The 19819-nt window shown below is 40.7% G+C and overlaps 1 long non-coding RNA gene across 2 annotated transcripts; it reads left to right on the top strand.

Moving 5' to 3' along the window:
* Positions 1-1555: 1555 nt before the first annotated feature.
* LOC122462033 lies at positions 1556-18312 on the top strand. Of its 2 annotated transcripts, XR_006284360.1 has the most exons (4): positions 1558-1623; positions 6053-6083; positions 13930-14647; positions 15745-18312. It is a non-coding gene; the product is annotated as an uncharacterized LOC122462033 (long non-coding RNA). The 2 variants fall into 2 exon arrangements; XR_006284356.1 differs by lacking the exon at positions 6053-6083 and having other exon boundaries at positions 1556-1623.
* Positions 18313-19819: the final 1507 nt, after the last annotated feature.

Raw genomic sequence — 19819 nt, 5'->3', positions numbered from 1 at the left:
AGAAAAATGCATTCAGCTGTGTTTTCAATTGTCTGAATGTGGAAAATCCTGATCCACTTGAAAGACTAAAGCTTGCCAAACTATCAGCGCAAGGAAAAGTTTCTTCCAGCTCATTGGAACTCTAAATTCTACTTGCATGCCAAACCATATACTGGTTTATAAACTGTACAAAGCTGGAGGAATATCTGAAAGGAAAGATCATGGGTCCAGATCATGGGTCCAGTGATGTATGAGTGCAGTCGAACTGCCACTGAAGTCATTGGGAACTCACCCATATATGTCTGATAGCAGATCTGTTTGCCATATTCTTGACCCATGTCTGAAAAAAAAATTGACAAATTCTATTGACAAAGGCTGTCAGAAGACTGTATTCTCAAAAGCATATTTCTAATCTCTTTGCAACCTTAATTCCTTATAAATAGATGTATACAAAATAGGGGTTTTTTTAGTTGTCCTATTATTCACAGTTATACTATGCAGCCCCATTGAATTCTATGGAGTCATGTAACTGAGAGCAGGTTGTAGCCCTAGTGACGTAAAAAGAGACAAGTGGAAAAATAAGAAAACATTGACTGCACCAGGTCCAGTGTAGTAAACTACAGCAGTGCTCTCTTTCCTCTTCCATTAGCACAAAATATGATACAAGACAGTATTCCCCAACTTGATCTATAACAGCCTGAGTCTGTTGGTCTTCAGGGCATGCTGCAAGCCCTGTGTTTTCTCTTTTGTCTGCAATGAGATGAGTGATGTGTAGCAGTAGTGTAGAATTCTGGTGGGGATTGTGTGGGGAGGTCAATTAATGTTTGTTATACTTACATTGCTACAGGGTTATTTGATTTGATCATGTGGAAACTGAGGGGTGTCTCTTTATTTACATGTGTATTTGTAAAAGATTGCCAAGGGCACCCAAAGTGTTGGATGGCTACTCTTTTATTGCTAAATAGGAAAAGTTTAAATAAATAAACTAAGTGGGCAAACTTAAGTTAGTGATATGTTCCAAATCCTGACAGCTGCTGAGCACCCGCAAGTGCCACTGAAGCCAGCAGAAGTTAATTAGATGTTAGATTTTGGCCTGTTTAATGATATATCAGTACAATGATGCTGAAGGACCTGTAGGGAAAATTCTTAATTCTTAGAAAGCTGACGATGGGTGCTTCCTACCTTTCATTTCATACAAGTTATTTTCCACCCATTATTTTCACAGAGAACATCTTCAGTGCTTTTTCTTGTAGACAGAAAGACAATACGCAGTGTATCAGGCAATGAGTTCCCTACAGCTCTGTAAATCAATGTTAAGTAATCCCCAAAACCATGCTGGTGCATATACTGTATTACAATATCTATTAGACTATGTCACTGGTTTGAGGTGTGTCATGGGAGTGGTGGCTATTCAGGGAAAATCAGGGCTTAATTGGCTCTGACAGCCCTGTGAACTTCACTTGGGAGCAGATAGGTGCTCCAGGTGGTAGCTTGTTAGCCAATTGATAATGAAGCAGCTGAACTCTGTAAGGAGCCTGCCTGAACAGTATAAGTGGGAAGCTACCCAGATAAAAAGGGAGACCTCGGGTGAGAGAAAGGAGGAGGGTTTACTCCCTAAGGAAGGCCTGTGACCACAAGCTAGAGGTAATGAGCAGAGCAGAGCAGAGCAGAGCAGGCTTCTGTAAGGGAGAAGCCATGAGTTAGAGCCTGGTGGTAACTGGGGAATGCCTTAAGTAAGAATGAGGAAAGGAGACTGTAAGCATGAGGTTGTTAGCTCTGGGAAGGGAGCTGGGGGATGTCTTTAGAGAAACTTGAAGTTGGCTCTTAGGGAGGGAGCAGAACAGTGCAAAGTCCTTTGGGAAGGAGTGGGTTTCTAGAGAGAGCAGCGCTATTTAAAGGACTAGAGATTTGGGGGACATAGTGGAGCAGGCAGGAAGAGTGTGTTGGATCCAGTTGAGAAGGGGCCCAGGTAGCCTGAAGGCTAATTCAGCCTCAAGACTACAGAATTGGCCACAGAGCAGCTCCATGGCTGTTAAGATGCCTGGAAAGAAGGATTGCTTTCTCCCTAGTTCTTCCTCTACCCCTCATAGAGATCACCAGCAGATATACGCATCTGTCTCTAGTGCACTGGCCTCTTGGTATTTGTTGCTCTTTGTAAGATTAATCTTTGCCTATGAAATAGGATGTATATTTTCTTTCAGAATGCTCTTTCATGTAAAGATGCTCCTGGGTTGTTAGTAAAATATGTGATTCATATCTCTGTCTGAATTAAAGAAAATATCACAAGGTCCATTTTGATAACAAACGCAATGGGTGGAAAATATTTAATATCTTATAGGAATTACCACAGAGATTGTTGTAGACAAGCTCAGGATATTTTGATAATCCATGGTCTTATCTGTTCTGTTATGTTAATGAAAAACAGGAGTCACTTCAATGTCTGACATATTTACTCTAGAATTCTTCTAATCGGAATCACTATCATCTTCATCTCAAATGTCCCTCATTTGATATGAGGTCTCTTATTACTCATTTAAGTCCCAGAGTTATCTGTGTTCCACTCAAACTTGTCCTCTACTCTTAGTGTTGATAGTTAATTACACAAGAAATAAAGAATCATGAAGCTGAGGTTTTAGAAAGAGTTTATTATACTACTAGTTTCCTGCAAGAATATTTGTGTGTCCATCACTTGGGGGATTTGTCACTCATTATACCCCATATTTGGCCTTTGGTAGGATGTAAGGTGTATAATTATAGTAGTGCCCAAGGCTGGATGGTAGGATGGAGCAGTGGCAAGTGGAGCCATGAAACAAAGGAAACAATGAGCAAGGAAGATAATCTTAGACTGCACTTTGTATTGACTAGGGCAGTGTTTCTCATCCAGCAGATTGTGACCTCCAGGGGCAACAGGCAGGTTGTAAGGCATTGAATGTTTTATTGCAATCTAGAGCAAAGAACACATCACTTCCTCCACTCTCCTTACACACTTACCCTTGAAGGTCAAGTATTCTGGTCAACCTCTTGAAACACACACACACACAAATAAATGATATAGGCTTTATATAGACATTTTTATTCTTATTTAATAAATATTAGAGTGTTGTGAACGTTTTTGGCTTTGAATGCAGAGTCATCAACCTTAAAATGCTGAGTAACACTGGACTGGGGTGATGGTGTCAGAGAAGGCAGGGAAGATGAGTTTATAGATATCAGAGTGGGAGATGAAGTCTTGAAATGAGAGTTTTAGTAGTCAGATGCAAGGTCTGATTGTGGACATGTTGGATGCATGCTTTCATCTGCATGTTGTTGAGGAAACCATTGTGCAATTCATCACATGAAGCACAAGATGTTTTGGGAAGTTTTTGCAGTGCCTGGTGGTGTGGAAATGAGTCGTGCAGAGGTGATTAGGAGCACAGGGTCAACTTCCCATAATGTAGTATTCTCCATCCCATAATCTCATCTTCATCCCATAATACTTTGTGCCTTCTTTTCAAAATCCCCACAAACCTGTGCATCCCTCCTTGCTGTCTGCCATCTCTGACAGAAGCATGGAGCCTACACACTTCTGCACTATTGTCATGAGCATTGCAAGCAGAGGGCTCATGTTACTGTAGTATTTGCAGAGCCACAAGAGGAGCCCTGGGGAATATGACAATTCCTTGGAGGCTAGATTGCTCTGGGACATAGAAAGAAACAATTCAAGGTTGTTGGTGGCATTAGCAGAGCAGCTGGAGATGGTGGAGCACCAGTTCTGGGCCAAAGAAACAAGCACTGACTGGTGGGATCAGATTGCCATGCAGGTTTGGGATAATGAACAGTGGCTGCAGAATTTTCAGTTGTGCAAAGTCTCATTTCTGGATCCGTGCACTGAACTCACCCCAGCCTTTCAGCACAGGGACACCAAAATGAGAGCTGCACTGACAGTTGAGAAGCGAATAGTGATTGCACTGTGGAAACCTGCAACACTGGATTGCTTCCAGTCAGTCAGGAATCAACTTGGAGTCTGTAAATCTACCACAGGGGCTGTTGTCATGCAAGCGTACAGGGCCACTAATGGCCTCCTGCTATGACGGTCACAGGACTGTGACCTGGATAATATGCGGAACCTACTGGATGGTTTTGCAGCAATGGGGTTCCTGAACTGTGCTGGGGCAATAGATGGCACTAGTATCCCTATTTTAGCACCAGATCACCTTGCCACAGAGTACATCAGCAGAAAGGACTACTTTTCTATGGTAATGCAAGTGTTGGTGGATCACAGGGGACACTACTGACATCAGTGTGAGCTGGTGAAGGAAGGTGTATAATGCACCATGTAACTTTAAGAGCACAGGACTGTTCAGAAAGCTGCAAGCAGGGGCTTTCTTCCTAACCTGCTGATTACCACTGGGACTGTTGAAGTACCATGACTGATCCTGGGAGACCCAGCCTACCCCATCCTTCCATGGCTCATGAAGCAGTACGCTGCCCACCTTGACAGCGCCAACTATAGGCTCAGCAGATGCAGAATCATAATTGAATGTGTCTTTGGTCATATGAAGGGTTGTTGGAGCTCAGTGAGAAAAAATATCCCAATGGTTATAGCTGCCTGCTGTGTATTGCATAATATTTGTGAAGCAAAGGAGGAAAATTTTCTGCAGGTATGGATGGTGGAGGTGGAACAGCTGTTTGCTGAATTTGAGCAGCCAGTTACACATGCTATTAGAAGATCTCAGTGTGGATCTATACAGCTGAGGGAGGCTTCGAAAGAACATTTTATTAGTGACCCAGAGTAGTGTGTGTTCCTGTAGTGTGCTATATCTGGCCTTGCTCTTTTGCAGCCCGGTATGAATATACCATTGTCAATGCACCTATTAATAGTGTCTGTGAATGATGTTATGGGTTCTGTGAAAAAGTGAAGTAACGTGAAATTGAAAGGTATCAGACTTACTCAACACCAGACAGTAAATATTGTGAACTAATAAAAATTTTGTTCCAAAAATAGAATTTTATTCTGTATAACGAACCAGGCAATTATAAGAATTTAAAACTTAATAAATTAAGGGAACAAAACTTATGAAGGGGAAAGAACACACATTTCCGTTTCAGGTACACATACATCAACTATGTCTTTCACACGTCAGTGTACGTGAAGCTGTGATTGTCTATAATGTCCCCCTGGGTGGTGTGGTAAGGGTAGTGCACCAATCCCTGACACCATGTGGAATGTTGAGGGGAGGAGGGGGTAGGGAGTTCCCAATATTGAGTTATTAATGGGCTGAAGAAAGAGGCGAGCATGGGACTGTTGAACCTGCAGGTCTACCAGAGTCTGCAGCATCTGTCTTTCCAGTCTGAGAAGAGCAAGCATTTCCTGCTGTATGTCCCTCTCCTTTTCCTGAGCCTCTCTCCTCTCCACTTTATTCTTCTCCATGCTGTCTGCAAGGGTGATCCTCCAGGCCCTGTGCTCATTCTAGGATGCAGCGCTAGCTAACAGGATCTCCTGGAACATGTCTTCCCAATTCCTCTTCTTTCTCCTCCTTATCTGGCTCAGATGTTCCATGGGTGTGAAGGGGAGACCCTTAAGGCCCCAATGGCAGCAACTGCAAATACAACACAAAGATAGGGTGACCATATTTCCCAAAGTAAAAATGTGACACTGTCCGGGGCCACGCGCTTGAGCCCCGTACCACCCAGGGTCGCCTTGCCGAGCTCCATGCTGCCCAGGGCCACCTGCCTGAGCCCCGTGCCACCTGGTACCTCTCTGTACCACTCCATTCCCTGAACATTCCTCCACATGCCGCTAGGGGAGCTCACCCGTCCTTTTTTGGCAAAACTGGGAATTTGTTCTGTTTGCTCTTGCCAACTGATGATCAGTTAGCATGAGGAAACGGGACAAATGCCCAGTTTTGCCAAAAAAGTTGGGACCTCCAAGACAAGGCTTAAAATAGGACCTATCCCAGCCAAAACAGGATGCATGGTCACCCTACTTAAAGAGATACCATTGTCAGTGTATTCACAACTGAAATCAAAACTTAAGATACTGAATTCACTCCCTTTGTTTCCCAAAAATTCTACATTCTCACTTCTATTTCAGATTGATAGAGCATGGAACCAATCAACCAATGGTGAGTATGGACCTGTCTTCCTGACCCCTAGACAGCTAAGTTCACAATGGTGACCAGAGTGGTCAGTGTGGAACATTGAGGGACAGCTCCTGGAGGCCAGTAACAGTCAACATAAGTAACACAGTGTCTACACTATCACCCTAACTACTTCAAAGTGACTCTACACCACTCGGGAAGGGGTGTTATTAAGTCAGCATAGTGGAGCACTTATGTCAATAAGAGCCAAATTTAAGTGACATTGATGTAAGTTGCCTTGTGTCAAGCTAACCATGTAGTGTAGACGAGGTCTAAGAGAATAAAAAAAATCTACTGCAAGTTGTGCCCTGGGTTAAACTTATCTATCCCCCAGTCAAATTAATGGTTGCATGGGTGTAGCTGAGGGAAGAATCTGGCCAGATGACTCCTGATGTCAGTCATTATGATAAATAAAGGGGGGTGAGGGGAGTAGCTCCCTTTGATGGACACCCAGCCATCCAGTTAGCTGTAAAATCCCTCTGGGTAGCTGTCCTCTACTTGCTTTACCTGTAAAGGGTTAAAAAGTCCCCCACGTAAAGAAAAAAAAAAAGTGGGCAGCTGACCGAAGAGCCAATGGGAAGGCTAGAACTTTTTAATATTGGAAAAGAAACTTTCCCTTTGTCTGTTGTTCTCTCTGGGTTGCAGGGACACGGAGCAGCAATGCTATAAGCAAGAATTCTGTGTAAGGTTTAAACCAGGTATGAAAAATTACCTTCCATACCTGGAAGGAATCATCTGGATAGGGAATGTTTAGATAAATGCAATCAGGTTTATTTCTTTATTTTGGCTTGTGGATCTCCTCTGTGCTAACCCCAGATGCTTTTGTTTGCTTGTAACATTTAAGCTGAACCCCCAAGAAAGCTAATTTGGATACTTAATTTTTGGAATTGCTTTTTTAAAATCTAGCAAAAGCCTAAGTTCCAGATGTATTTCTTTCTTTTTGTTTTTAATAAAATTTACCTTTTTTTAAGAATAGGATTTGGATTGTTGTGTCCTAAGAGGTTTGTGCCTATGCTGTTCAATTAGCTGGTGGCAACAGCTAATTTCCTTTGTTTTCTTCTCAGCTCTCCCCCGAAGGGAGCGTGAAAGGGTTGAGGGTACCTCACAGGGAGGAATTCCCAAGTGCTCCTTCTTGGGTAAAAGGGTTGGGTTTTTTTTTGCATTTGGGTAATGGCAGCATTTACCAAGCCATAGTCAGAGAAAAGCTGTAACCTTGGGAGTTTAATACAAGCCTGGAGTGGCAAGTATTCATTTTTAGAATCCTTTTGGGCGCTGTACTCGAAGTGGCAGAGTGGGGATTCAGCCTTGATAGTCATGAAGAACTGATGATGAATCATTCACCATTCCTAAAAAGAAAAGGAGTACTTGTGGCACCTTAGCGACTAACCAATTTATTTGAGCATAAGCTTTCGTGAGCTACAGCTCACTTCATCGGATCCATACTTGAAACACAGTATGCATCCGATGAAGTGAGCTGTAGCTCACGAAAGCTTATGCTCAAATAAATTGGTTAGTCTCTAAGGTGCCACAAATAGTCCTTTTCTTTTTGCGAATACAGACTAACACGGCTATTACTCTGAAACCTGTCACCATTCCTAGGTACTCAACAAAAAAACAACAACAAAAAAACAACCCACAACCCTGTAATAATCAGATAATCTAATGGAGCTTGCTACCTGCAAATCTGAGCTGGGTATTCAGTATCCACATTTACCAATTAAAAATAAAATCCCCCAAAACTGTTCAGCTAAACCAATAACATTTTCACCATTCTGCTTCATCGCTGCTAAAAGAGAATGGAGCAACATTTTAAAAACATAAGGAAGCAAAGATAGTAACAGGAAGCAAAAAAAGTGGTCAGCTGTGATGTGAACTTTCTGGACCAGATCCTAAACTGGTGTGGCTCCACTGACTTCAGTTGAACTATACCGATTTCCACTAGCTGAAGGCTTGGGCTTGATTTAATATAGTCTCTTATAAACATAACCCTTATCAACCATTGGGCATATACTATGGCATAAGTTCAAAGTCAAGGAGAGGTTTTTGGTGTTTCAGAAAACTTCTCAAGAAGAGAGTTGGATGTTTTTGCTCAAATTGTAGTATAAACAAGTTGCTTTGTTGTTGGAACTACGTTGTGACTTTGGCCTTCGTAAAGGGTAAACGTTTTCAGAGATCTTCTGTGCTGCTGTAACATACTGTCCTTGGTGCAATAATCAAGCTCTAAATAAATAATAGGTTTAAGCATGAGCAAAATGTAACATAGTTATATTGTGTGTAGTGTTTCATTATTGTCTAATATAATGAACCTCTCAGGTACTTGGAGTTATGCCACACTCCAAATTAATGTAGAACTTGCTACAACCAGCCTCATCTTCCACTATACCCTGCGTCTTGAAAAGACAACTTCAGACATGTCTAGTTTCAACAATCTCAGATTCCAAATAGGTCAAGGTAATCTCAATTTTGAAAATGAACTTTAACAGTTGTCTTCTATAGGTACTGAACTGTAAATATAGGGATCCTTATAATTTGGGTACACTCATATCACAGTAATTATTGCCAAATAGGCACAGAGAGAGATTTTGCTAACAGGAGGGGAAAAAACCACAACCAATTAATGAACTAGCTAAATTCTCTGTCAATCTCTGGTACTCTGAGTGTTCCCAAATGTATATTACAAGAGGATTCTTTGCTAAAATCAGTTTAAATTGGTTTAATTTAAATGCTAGTGTATTTTTAGTGTAATTTAGTGTAATTTAAATGGTGTATTCTAAAGAAGCTGTCTTGGGTATTACTCTGTAAATTTAAGATAGTGTTTTATTAAGTCTGAGTGTTAAACTAGTATTCTATTGCTTATATTCTTATTGTTGTGTTTACCTCTTTACCAGGGAGTGAGAATTAAATTCAGACACTTAGACTTACTTTGGCTGTCAGTAAGAAATAAGAAATGCTGTATTTTGTGTGAACTGTTTATTTTTTTAGGCTAGGATTTTCAAAGGATTTAGGCTCCCTTGAAATCCATGAAATTCCATGGGATTTGGGTACCTAACGCCTCTGAATATCCCAATCTTAATATTCTTTTCAAAGTTCTTCTTGAAAGACAGTGATCAGAACCAGTGTCTGGGACTCAGGACACCTTGGTTCCATTACTATCTCTGCTGGTGACTTGTATAATTTTGAGCCAGTGACTTTATCTCCACATCAGAGTTACCTTTTCAGTAATGGATAACATTCTAACCCATCTTTGTTAAATGATTTGAGGACAACAGATGAAACATTCTGTACAGAATATATGCAAAGTATTGTTTTTATTTGTATTTTATTAACAATAAACCTGATATTTTAGAGAAAAAAAACCCCACAAGTGTTTGTGCCAGATATTTTGGTGGTTATTAAATAGGAAATAATTGTGGTATCTCACAGATGGTGAATGTTGACTTTCAATGATGACCAATTTAGCCACACTCCATAGTCACGTAACAATTTCTTCAGTCAACCTCAACTTATATCCTGGAACTTAGAAGGATAGTTCAAGTTGTATTGTCTCTCTAAGTCCTATGGAACCAGGTTTCCCATGTGAAAGCTTTTGGAAAGTGATTTTAAAATTCTCTAGCTATGGTTTATTCTATGAAATTTCCTTAAAATGAATGGTTTCCACAAATTCCTGTCAAGAATGTAATTAACAATGAGTGAATCTTAATATGTCCACATATTCACTTTGGGTAAGATTTAAGGGATCATGTAAATAAAATATTCTTCATTGATAGGAAATTGCAATGACAAGACTACCAAGGCCTATCACCCGAGTGCTATAAATAACTTGAAGGCTAAGAAACATTATAAGTCTCTTCAATCTTCAAAATCATCCTGAAAAAATCTTGAGAAAATAACCTTTCATGTGGCATTTTAAATCTCAGCTTCTGTTCTCAACTAAATTGAAAATGAAATGAAATATATTTTAATAATTCCAAACTTTCTTCTAACTTCTAAAGGAATTTGGTTCAGGTTCATGCTGAGTTTTGGCCAAAGATATGAGTCTGTTCTTAGTTTGTCTGAACTAGTTTGGGGAACTCTGATCATAACGTGGTTAGTAAGAAGGTTCTAGGCAGGCTGTTGAGGGTAAGCTTGTTCTATTGTGGATACCTACCCATGACTGGAATAAAAACAGTGTGTCTCAGACTTAACAATTAGATGTTCTAAAACTCTGAAGAAATGTTTATGAATAATAAAATTCTCCAGCTTCTGGGTTGGTCCTGGCTACCACCAGTGAAGGCCTCTTATTCAATTTGTTTACAATTTTGAAAGTCTGTTCTGCATTCTCCAAGTCTAAGTTTTCTTCCTTTTTATGAAAGAGCATCATATACAAAGATAAATGATGCTTGATCCAGTCTTGAGGTTCTGAATATGAACACGTTTTCATACTCTTCTGAAGAGTTGGCACGGATAAAGGTTGATATTTCCCCTTATAATAATGTTTTTATAATAATTATCTCTAATTTCTTTGCATTGATTCTCTTATTCACTTTTAAAGATCACCTACTGCTAATGGCACTAAGATTTGCTTAAAACAATCCAGGGCTGAAAGTAACAGTATGGGGGCCGGGACCTCAAGAGGAAAGGGCGAGGCTGGGGGTCAGCCTGGCGCGCCACCCGGGGCTCCAGCGGCGATTTAAGGGGCCCAGGACGGCCCGAGTCCCGGGCCCTTTTAAATCGCAGCCCCAGGGCAGCTGCTCTTTTTGCCCTCTGCCTCCTCCCCCCGTCAGTGGCCCGGGGGGAGCAAAAGGGGCAACGACGTTAAAGCGCGGCTGCGGCAGTGCTTTAAGCAGTGTCTCTTGCTGTAGCAGCAGTTTGACGTCACTGCCCCTTTTGCGCACCCCCCTCCCGTCGGCGGCCCTGCTGGTAGGGACGTGGTAGGGACACATGGTCCTGGCAGCACTTTAACGTCAGCTGAGTACAGGCCGGTACCAGCGGCCACTTTTTACTGGTACGCCGTACCGGCCCATGCCGGCTGACTTTCACCCCTGAAACAATCGCACATTATATAGCTTGACAACAATAAAAGTAATTTGTAGAGTGCTTTGTATGATGTCCCTCTAAAGAAAGCAAAAATCAAAGGACCTTCTCCTATAATCCAGTCATAAATCTGGCCAAAATAAAGAATCGAATTCAACGTGGCCTGAACTGGCTCAGAAAAATGTCTAACTGCAAGCATTTGATTAGCAGTGATCAGAGGCTCACAGGTAGGTTGGGTATTTTGATGCTATCTAAACCAGTGGCCAATACTATCTTTAGCTACATCATTCCAAGGAGTACCGTATCCTAAAATGGTACGTCTGGGAATAATATCACTATAGTGAATTTTAGTAGTGAGTGGTATCTGTTAGGGACAGACAATGACAATACTCCAATAATTTGTCAGCCTTTTTGAGGAAATTAGGAGTCTGAATCTCCTCTCCCTATGCACATTCCTCTAAAAAGGATTGATTTAGTTTGGTGTGGGGCGCAAGATGACCCATTTGAAGAGTTTAAGAGTAAGAAGTAGGTCAGGGAGCAGTCTGCAAAGACCTGGTGTGATGCTGGCAGACCAGGTGCCAGGTCATACTAAGGCCGTTGGGCCTCACTGAACACGGACAAATGTATAGCTGGAAACTAGTCTGTCTCACCTGTGTGTTAGTAGCGTTAAAACAGGTATTAGATTTATAGAGATGTGTTTAACCGTTGGACTTTATGAAATGCTTGTGAGTTGCTGCATGCATTAATCTCACTTATAATATCAGTATCCTACATTATAAAATAGACTTTAAGTGTTTTGGTCTAACTATAAAAATGTTTGTTAAAACTGGAAAGCCCCACAGTCATGAGAAAAACATGACCAAGTGTGAAAGACTAGTTACCATAAGAGGTATTATTTCCTCCCCAACAAAAAAAAGACTTATAGACACCCGACAAGCCATTTTGGAACCTCAGGGGACAAAAGACTTTGTTGATTGCTTCCCCCATACCTGTGCAAGGGAGCACATGTGTAAGTGCTCCTCCCATCACAGCTTGAACACTGGGGGAAGGGAATAAAAATCACTGTTAAGTAGAAATTGTTATCACTGTGCTGCTTGAACTCTGAGGATGAAGATTTCTAAGCATAAGTAAGGGGTCCCCATCTATTTGGTTTGGGTTAGCCTTAAAGGACATATAAAGCGTGCATATTATAGCAGCAACTATCATCTTTTGGAACCAGCAGGTGTATCTTATTTGTGTTTGTATGTGTATCTGCTTTAATCTTGTAAATAACTCTCATTTCTTTGTCCTAGTTAATAAATCATTATTTTATTATAGGATTGGCTACAAGCATTGTTATTGTTTTGAGATCTGGGGTAAATGACTGGTGCTTTGGGACTGAATATTGTTGTGATTTTTGGTGTAAGGCACCATCTGTCACAAAGGTAGTGGCAAGATAGATCAGAGTGCCCAAGGGGACTGCCTGTGACTCCATGTTAAGGCTGTTATAGCGCTTGAGGCGTTGACGCTCAATGCTTGGTTCGTGAAATCTATTTATAGAACACACAACCAATTTGTGCCCTGAGGTTGGCACCCACATTCATAGGTCTCCCCAGACATCTTGACACCTGGGATAGGTATTAAAACAAGGAGGAATGTAGGGGAGGCATGGCTCACCATCCTCTGCTAAAAGCAGAAAGAAAGCTCCACCTCCTCACCCTAGCTTGGAGTACTGCCTCTTTATTGACTGAAGAATTTGCACCAGGCAGAGCAACTTTTGTGCCTGGTTAGGGAATTTTTAGGGTTCCCAGCTTTCCCACCAATAGCTGAAACAGCTAACAAAAAATAAGGGATCCCCTATCTGTTCCTTATTCTCCTCAGGAAAAAGTCTGTTCCCCACCCAAATTCCCCTAGCCTCTAGGGAAGGACGAAAATCAGATCCTTCACAAGAAGAATGTGGGGAAAGAAAGGAAGTTGGATTATGGAGAAAATGGAGGACTCATCATCACAAGCTGGTGCAGGATTCCATTAATACATACCTTGTGACCCATCATGATGAACGCAGAAATTGTTAGGTTCTCTGTCCTATTAATGTCTACTTTAACCACTCTCTGAGACAACATTTTGTGCATAAAGATACATATATGCCTCCTTGCAAGTCTTACAAAATATTCAGAACACCTTAGAATCATTCTCCTGGCAATCAAGAATCTAAGAACTTACTGTGCAAATGTGATTTTATGATTTTTTTTTTCATACTGGACAACACTCAGGTGGCTACATTTGGAATCTATTACAGTATTTGAAATGTACTAAAAACAATCTCTGCAATCTAGCTTTCTGGGTATTTACGGGTGGGTAAAAGTGGTTCAGGCAAAGATGGTACCTCTGAACATAAACAGCTGGAATCCATAGGCATTGGGGAATATAATCAAAATATTTTTGTTTAAAAATAGATATGTGAATGCTTGCTGGCAGGGGAGGAGCATAGAGCAGTGGGAGAAATAGGGGTGACAGGTTTGGGGATAAATGCGAATGGGTGAAGGAGAGGGGAGAGGGGTTGAGAAGAGCTCAGAGGATAGGGAGGGGACACATGGGGGTGAGTGGGTGGAGGACAATAAGGGCAGGGGTTCCTATCGGCCCTGCATTCTCCCCGTCTCTTTGTGCCAGTCCTGTAGGGCTAACCCAAGGTAAACAGATGGGGACCCCTTGCCTATGCTTAGAAATCACCCCTCATAACTCTGCCCTTTTTGGTCTCCTCGTCAGATCCTTGGGGGACCCTGCTATTTATCTCTCTCAACTGTGAAAACTGACCATTTATTTTCTATCTTTTAACCAGGAACTGATCCATGAGAGGACCTTCCCTTTTAGCCCATGACTGCTTAGTTCGCTTTGATGAGGGATCTTCTCAATGGCTTTCTGAAAGTCCAAGTCACTCTACCAGCCTTCCCCACCTATTGCCCCCATAATTCAACCCATTCAGTACAGCTATAAACTCGCACTGAATGCATCTGCCGTGCATGTAACAAATTGCCAGTATCTATTGTATAAGAACCTTCAGGTCTGGAACCATGAGAGTCTGGGCCACTGATACTCCGCATTGCCATGGGAGGTTTAGTCTGGACTCCCGCAGGAGGACCCTGTGAGATTGGTCTTGGCAGGAAGTGCCGCACAGCAGGACTTGAGTGGCAGCCCCTCACAGCCCACTGATTGGCCACTACCAGTACTGAAGCTGGCTCAGCAATAACGCAGACTGCCTGTCTGACTCTGCTCCAGACCCTGCTTGTGATAGGCCCCAGACTCTGGCTTCCAACCATGGCTTGTCCTCAACTTCACGATTCAATTGTCATCTGTAACCTGGTGCCCGACCCCGATCTCCTGGTAACCTGACCCTACACCTGACTCTTTGTTTGCCCATTGGCCTATCTCGCACACTGACCTCCTGGTACTGGACTTGGCCTGATGCCCAATTCCTGCTCTGACACCTAGGTCTGATCGCCCACATCCTGGCTGTGACATACTGCTAGTTCCAGTGAGACAGAATCAAGATTACATAGGTGAGTAGGTTTCAGAGTAACAGCCGTGTTAGTCTGTATTCGTAAAAAGAAAAGGAGTACTTGTGGCACCTTAGAGACTAACCAATTTATTTGAGCATGAGCTTTCGTGAGCTACAGCTCACTTCATCGGATGCATAGCATATCGTGGAAACTGCAGAAGACATTATATACACACAGAGACCATGAAACAAAACTTCCTCCCACCCCACTCCCCCGCTGGCAACAGCTTATCTAAAGTGATCATCAAGTAGAGCCATTTCCAGCACAAATCCAGGTTTTCTCACCCTTTCCCCCCCCCCACACACACACATACAAACTCACTCTCCTGTTGCCAGCAGGAGAGTGAGTTTGTATGTGTGTGTGTGTGGGGGGGGAAAGGGTGAGAAAACCTGGATTTGTGCTGGAAATGGCTCTACTTGATGATCACTTTAGATAAGCTGTTGCCAGCGGGGGAGTGGGGTGGGAGGAAGTTTTGTTTCATGGTCTCTGTGTGTATATAATGTCTTCTGCAGTTTCCACGATATGCTATGCATCCGATGAAGTGAGCTGTAGCTCACGAAAGCTCATGCTCAAATAAACTGGTTAGTCTCTAAGGTGCCACAAGTACTCCTTTTCTTTATAGGTGAGTAGCTGATTTTCTTCTGTTTGAGTTTTGCTGAACTAGATGTTCTGAAAGGACAGGAGGTGACACAGCCCCATGCTCTGAGTGTCCCTAAACCTTTGACTGCTAGAAGCTGAGACAGGATGACAGGGGATGGATCATTCAATAATAGCTACATTCTGTTCACTCCCTCTGAAGCATCTGGCACCGAACATTGTCTGAAGACAGGATACTGGGCTAGATGGACCATTGGTCTGACCCAATATAACCATTCTTATCTTCTTATTTGGGGTGCTTTGATTTTTGAGTGACCAGCTTAAGACACTTTGAAGAGGTCTGTGCTCACCAATTTCTGAAAATCAGGACCCCAGAAATTGAAGCACCCCAAATATCTAATCTCTGTTGAAAATCAGGCAAGTGCTTCTGCACATGAGCTGCAATAGTAAGCATTCAAAACAATTGGGATACTGATTTTTGGTATTATATTTTCTTTCAGAAAGGTCCACTGGTGGTTAATGCAGCAGTTTGAGAAGCTATCATCAGAAAGCAGGCAGAAGACAACAAAGGTCAATAATGACTCTATTCAAATATAGTACATGTCAGGATAAAGGGATCACCAGTTTAGATAGCACTTATTCTTTAGATAGCCATATGCTACTTCAGAGAGCTAAAAAGAGGGCAGAGAAACTCCTGAAAAGTCATTGCAAAGAGACTGGAAAAGCAGATCTTGCTGTCATAAACACGAGTTCCATTGGCAGCACTTTTAACATTAGATACCTAGCATGACTGTAACTTATGCGTTTTACAAATAAAACACCTTAAAGGTCAGAAAATCAATCATCCGTGTTTTACTTTTCATGGCTATTGGTTTAAGCCAATATAAAATAATGTACACTTCTTTGTATTTTAGTTCTGTTTTGGCTTGATTGAACCTCTGTAAACCTATTATGAAGGTCAGAATACAGTAAATCTAAGACTACTGGGGGATAAAAAGAGGACACAAGGCAAGATGAACATGTCATCAGTTTGGGCATGGATTTTATGCACTGAATATATTTGGAAGTTTGATTTAGTTAAAAATCAGACTTCATTTTAGAGTTAAAAGTTTTTCCTCGTTTTCATTATAAACCCTTATTTTCAGTGATTTATGTATGAGCATTGCAAAATGAATGCTGGACTGAGTCTGATACAAGACCAAACATTTTTTCAAATGTTAACTTTTGATTTTGCAAAATTATATGCACAAAATGGATGCTTACTGTATACATATTCACTCATTGTGTGTGCACAGTGTGAATTTAAATGCTCAGTGGGTATTTTTGGAGGAGCAAAGTAATCACCAAATTAACAGGGTTATTGATGAGGGTAAATGATCATCAGTTGGAGTAAGGGGTTCCCATGCTGGTCCTTTGAGAATGTAGGGATAGATCCCCTATATTTTAGTCTCAATGGGGCTTGGAAGTCATTAGAGGCATAACAATGTGCACCAGTTCAGAATCTGCCACTTGGTCTAGAAGGACTTAATCTAAATGTTAACTTTTTGTTAAGTATTTAGCCAGTAGTCAATAATGAGAGTAACGAAGTGAGATTTTAAGATGAAGTTTTTTTGCCATTTGTAAATAACAATAAGGTACGTGTTTGCTTTCCATTACATATACTTTATGAATTAGTTTACTAACCTATTCATAAGGACATTTCAGTTGTTACAAACGATTGGTGATTATGGATCAAATTCTGTTGGCCTTACAGGAATAATCCATTTTGACTTTAATGGGGCTACTAATGTGATTTAGGTGAGCAGATTTGTACTCGATATTAACTGTTTACAAACACTAATTAAATTTCTCTTAATAGTAAATCAGATAAATGACAGACAACTGTCAATGTTAGGTTTATATAAGTTATATAGGGTCAGTCATAAAGTCTGAGAGAAAAGCTGCTCTGAGGTGGTTTATGTCGTCACTAAAAGCTTAAGCTGGAGTCATAACTTTGTAATGCAAAATGTGCTTTTAAAAATATATATTCTACTTTATAATTTGTGGAACTGACAATAAAATCCAGTCTAAAAAATCACAATAGAAAACATAGCAAATAGCGTCACATTTTTTCACCTGATATTTTTTTTCCTTGTTGTGCAGACACCAAATGACAAACGCCCATTTTCACACAAGAGCTATGCAAAAACTCTAGCTGTTGTGTAACCGTCCTACTTGCCCATTACCATGACATACAGATACCAAACACACCGTATAAAGAAAAATAATTGTTGTCCTTAAATGGATGCTCTTTTTCTGCTCCTTCATCAGGGAATTCAAATTTCTATTGGTTGTTCCAGAAGAAAATGTCCTGAGTAAAAGAACATCTTTTTGGCTTGTCCTTTATTACGTGAAGACCTTTGCAAAGAAGGGTGATACAAACATCTTTGGTTTCCATCTGCGGGGATTCATTCCCCCGTCTCTCTTGAGCTTTGCTTTGAATGTTGTGTTTAGAGAAATCCCAGCTCGCTCGCTCTCTCTCAGAAAAAGGAACTGTTATGGGAATGGGGTAAAGGGTGTATGGCTATGTACATTTGATGTTTGAGTGGCAAAATAGTGTACAAAGAGCATAACAATTGAGCCAGAGAGAATATACATAAGATATGAGAGGACTGTTTAGGAGCCTAAATATCTTTGTGGATCTGAGCCTATGTGCCTATCTACAAGGCAAGGGGGGGAAAAAAGAGGAACAGTAAATTCAATAGTTCTTCCATGGATTTGCCATTGTAACCTACAGAAGATTCCAAAATATAAACTAGTACTGTAGATATTTCTTTGTGTTAGGTCTATGGTAATCACACTGATATATAGCTTTCCCTCTGATTTGTAGAAAATGATGGAAATAATTAAATAGGTTAAATCTGTGCTTGAGCTAACAATGCTTGAAACATTGGCTTGTTTATGATTTTGTTTTTCGTGTATAATGTTCTTCCTATGAATTATTCGTGGACTTGTTTATTGTAATCACAGTCTACAGAGAAAACAGTCTCAGGAAGCCACATTTACTGAACATAATGTAACTATTTTGGAAAAATAATAAAAAAATGATTAAGATAGGACCCTTCATATTTCTGTTACATTGTTTTATGCACCATTATTGTCATTTAATTCCGCATGAACAGATAAATGGAAAGGAATAAAATAGTGAGAGCTAAGCTACCTCATGAAGAAAATTAAAATAGATGCATTCTTATTTCATAAGGGATTCCTCACTCTCTTCCCACCCTAATATTCTTAATAAGCATTTGAAAAATTACTTCTTGCTATCAAATGTGAAAAATTTCAGGTGAAAAGTGGAACCCAGTTCTGATTGTATCAATATTATTACTAGGTACAAATACTGGGTGGCTAGAGAACTGGCTTGCATATAGTCACAGCCATAAGAATCCTGGTGTGCAGAAATACACCAACCGAGCAAAGACTCGTTATATAATTAGTCTCTGTAGGTAACAATTAGAGGATGGGTTTCAGAGTAGCAGTCGAGTTAGTCTGTATCCGCAAAAAGAAAGGGAGTACTTGTGGCACCTTAGAGACTAACAAATTTATTTGAGCATAAGCTTTCGTGAGCTACAGCTCACTTCATCAGATGCAGGGGGAGATTTTATATACACAGAGAACATGAAACAATGGGTGTTAGAGGATGGTATATTTCAATGAAAGGAGTGGGAGTAGACTCATCTTCAGCATATGTGTAAAATGGACAGTAGACAGCGCTAACAGGCAAGGGTACTGAGGAAGTCATATTACTATAGCTTCCTTACTGGGAACTTGAGAAATACAGTCGAGGAAATATACTAAAACAATCTATGGGGAAACTGAGACATACAATATGGATTTGGCATGCTCCCTAAGTCATACATGCGTTAGGCCCCCTCAATATTAATATTATAAAGATGTAACTATGTTTAATGACAACAATTCGAATCTGACTAAGGCTTTAGCCTGGTATGGAAATATGGTTAAGGAGAAATCATGTTATTCACATACCTAAATTATTTTCAGATCAAGCAAACAAAATTGGAAATTTGGAATTATGGATTCATGTATGGAAATCTGGAAAAAAATTATACTTTGGACAGGGCCTTAATCCCTCCTTTGTTGGGTGGATGTATGTCTGACATCCACAAAAATATTCTTGTGATGGTGCTACCTGCAGAGGGCACATATTCTAAAAACAACATATTTTAAAAAACAAAATTGATCAGAACAGCATCTGTTTTCCTGTGCTCAGCTCTTATTGAAAGAGTTCCCACTAATGGGATAATAGGAAAAGAAAACTATGTAGAGGTAATAGCACCATATTTTAATGTATACATCCAGTAAGAGTATAGAATTGGCCAGGATTATAGGTTCAGCAAGACTACAAGCTTTATGATACAGTTCCTACCCACAACCTATGGTTATTAAATTGGTTTCATAGACACATCACCACAGATGGGTGAAGCTCAGTATATATTTTGGGTCACAGACTCAACATTATTTGAGTATTAGTTTCCGTGGGCTAAAACCCACTTCATCGAATGCATGCAGTGGAAA

The sequence above is a fragment of the Chelonia mydas genome, chromosome 1 (genome assembly GCF_015237465.2).
Source record: "Chelonia mydas isolate rCheMyd1 chromosome 1, rCheMyd1.pri.v2, whole genome shotgun sequence".
Taxonomy (NCBI): domain Eukaryota; kingdom Metazoa; phylum Chordata; order Testudines; family Cheloniidae; genus Chelonia; species Chelonia mydas.
Note: the sequence above shows the minus strand (reverse complement) of the source record. Positions and strands in the feature narration are given on the sequence as shown.